Here is a 3260-nt window from a genome sequence, read left to right as displayed (position 1 = left end):
CAACTTCTATAGTATTTTATTTATCGATGATATAATGGATAAAGTACTGCTTCTGGAGTCAGAAGACTTGGTTAAATTGGATCTCTTGACATTGCATGGATATCAACATAGTACATGGACTGTCCATTAATTAACTCTTGCATGATTAGCTCATCTTCTTTTGAATTATATATCTCTGTGATGGTACCCTTTTTGTCCTTTTTCCTATTTACTTCTTGCATTTTCTGAATATTGGTGTAAAGATTATGCTTCCCTTCCTTTCCCTTCTCTTCTCTTACTTCCCCTCCATTCTTTCCTTCCATTCCCTTACCTACCATATACTTTTCTGGGAGCTTGTCCTTAGCATCCTGATAAGGTTGGTTTAGGTCCAGTACTCGAAAACTAGAGTTCTAAAATGAACTGAACATTATTCCATTACTAAGGACTGGTGCTAAATATCTGAGGATGGTGTGGAAATAATTCTATCATGTTGGGGACAACCATATTATAGCTAGACCTTATGACCTTAGAAAGAATAATGTCATCTGGGAGTTTGAATGTTTTTCTGCATAAAATTTCAACATTCTATTTGTCATTTACAAAAGTGGAAGTAAAGAGTCAGACAGAAGGATACCTCGCAAGAGTATGTTACTCAAAATCTTTAGGAAGGAAGCCCTGGAACTGTTCATGTCAGCCAGCATTAGATGATCTTGGTTATTTACATGACAGCAAAGTCCTGGAGTTGTATAATATTCCTAGAGTAAATGGAAGACTGCCTCAGGATACCACAATATTTGCAACTGTGGTCCTAAAGGGTCATGAGTGCAGGATGGAAGTCAAATACAGAGATTTTATATAATAATCAGGAAAGGTATAATGCACAATACAATATTTTTTCAAAAGACTAATTTTCTGGGAAGCTGAAGATCCCATTTATTTTTTGAGATTACTATGTTTATATATCGAATTGCTTCCCATCTAGGGGAGGGGGTAGGGGGAAGGAGGGGAAATTTTGGAAGACAAGACTATGCAAGAGTCAATGTTGAAAAATTATCTATGCGTGTGTTTTGAAAATAAAAAGTTTTCATTTAAAAAAAGAAAATAACTAGAAAAAAGAAAGATTATTATGTTTATACAGTTGAAATTCTTGAATTTGTGATGTGTTAAAGTAAAATGGCAGAATGAGAAAGATCCCAGCCTCTATTGTCAAATGGATTTAAATACCACCTATCACACTATCTTTGTGCGCTTGGACACATCTCTTAATTTTACTAGCCTAGGTTTCTTCATTTATAAAATGAGGGAGTGACTTCTGAGGTCTCTGCTAATTCTATTTCTTTGATCTTGTCATCATTTACTGTGATGAAAAGGTGCCCCTAGGAAGCAGGATGCAAAACCTTTGGGCTAATAGAGGAACACAAATATGGTGATAAGAGCTTTTTACCAAGGAGAGAGTATGTTTTTGACTGAACCCAGTCACTGAATTCATGTAAAAATTAGACATATCTTCTCTATTTAGGGGGGAAATGGGATGAAGACAGTGTATCTAATCAAAAAAAGTCTCCAAGCTAGTTACATATACCCATAGTTCCCTACTCCTCTCCTCCCCTCTTTTCTTTTCCCTACTATATACACTATCAGTATTAATTCAATCACATCCAAAAAACATTAATTAAATGCCTACATGTGCAAGGCACTGTGCTAGGTATTGCAGATATAAGCACTTGCAGATAAAGACTGGAGACAACTAGTGACTGTTTTTGAGACACTTCTTCAGTTTTCACTCTGTGACTGTGATTGCAATTAAACGCATCCTTATTTTCCTTGCTGCAGAGAAGCTGTTTGCAAAACGTGCCCAAGTTCATCAACCTGCCACCATCAGTGACATTCCTCCAGGCAGTCACCCAAAAGATAATTACTCATTGAGTTGAGCATTTTAAAACTTCATTTAAGTTTGGTATTGCTTTTGGCATTCACTGCTATTTAATGGAAAACCTACTTGTTTTAAAAATTCTAGTTGAGGTCCCATGTTTTGAATATATCTCAATGATGGGAATGTCAGACATGAACTCAAGGATAGACTTCAGTAAGTTCTATATCATTTCAGCAATTCTATATTCAAGCTAAAAAAGGGAAACTTGAAATCAGAACTTCCAGGCTCATCTTCTTAGTCTGTTGCATAAATGGTTTCTGTTATTCACTCTTTTCAATGTAAGGTTTTTGCAATTCATGAATTCGAAAATTTGCAATCCGTGCAATAAAAACCAATCCAGACTTTCTGTAGGGTTGAATTTGGATTTAGAGGACCTAGGTTTGAATTTTACCTGTCGCATCTTGAACAAGTGATTCCTTTCTTTGTCTTTGTCTCTGAAAATGAGAGGGTGAGATTAAATGATTTCATGATCCATTCTAGCTTAAATTTGTGATTCTCTTATTCTCTGATCCTTTTTGATATTATTACCATGTATTTCTTCCACAAAAGCCAAGCTACCATTGAGTCACTTCACTACCCACTGGGAAAGGATTTTTAAAGCGCCAATAATAGGATGCTTTTTTGGAACGTCAAACAGTTATTAACTAATGAGACTGTGATAGTACAGTATAATGGGAGACAAACAGGCTTCCTTACCACTGTGGCTGAGCCATATGGCATTGCTGCTATGCTTAGTTGCAAAAGACCAGATGGTATAGAGGCACTGATTGCTTGGAACTCAAGAACAAGATCACCTACAAAAGAAATGATTCACAAAGTGACACAATTAACTAAGTGGGATCCCAGATTGGCACATTTTTTGAATCAGGTTGATAGGATCAACCTAGAAAGAAACAGCTTGAAGAATTCAATTTAATCTAACAACTATTTATTAAGCACCTATTATGCAAGGCACTGTTTTAGGTACTAGGTATACAAAGTCTAAATCAAAACATTCCTTTTCTTCCTTGGGGGAGGAGGGAGGAAGGAAAAAAAAAGTGCAAATCAAGTAAAGTAGCATTTATTAACCACTTACTAGAGCCAGGCATTGCACTAAGTGCTGTGTATACAAAGAAAGTAAAAAACATAATTCTTAGTCTCAAAGTTACATGTACAGATTTAGAAAATGTAAAATAATAGGAGGTAAAACACTAATAAAAGGAGAAACCCTCAAAGGAGTTATCATTTTAACCTGAGTGTTGAAGAGAATTGCATTTCCTAGGTGTAGAGGTACAGAAGATAAAATATTTCAGGCAGAGGAGATAACTTACATAAAAAAGATGGAGACTAGAAAAGGAATGTTGTAGAT

Source organism: Antechinus flavipes, chromosome 3, assembly GCF_016432865.1.
Source record: "Antechinus flavipes isolate AdamAnt ecotype Samford, QLD, Australia chromosome 3, AdamAnt_v2, whole genome shotgun sequence".
Taxonomy (NCBI): Eukaryota; Metazoa; Chordata; class Mammalia; order Dasyuromorphia; family Dasyuridae; genus Antechinus; species Antechinus flavipes.
This window is presented reverse-complemented; position numbering follows the sequence as displayed.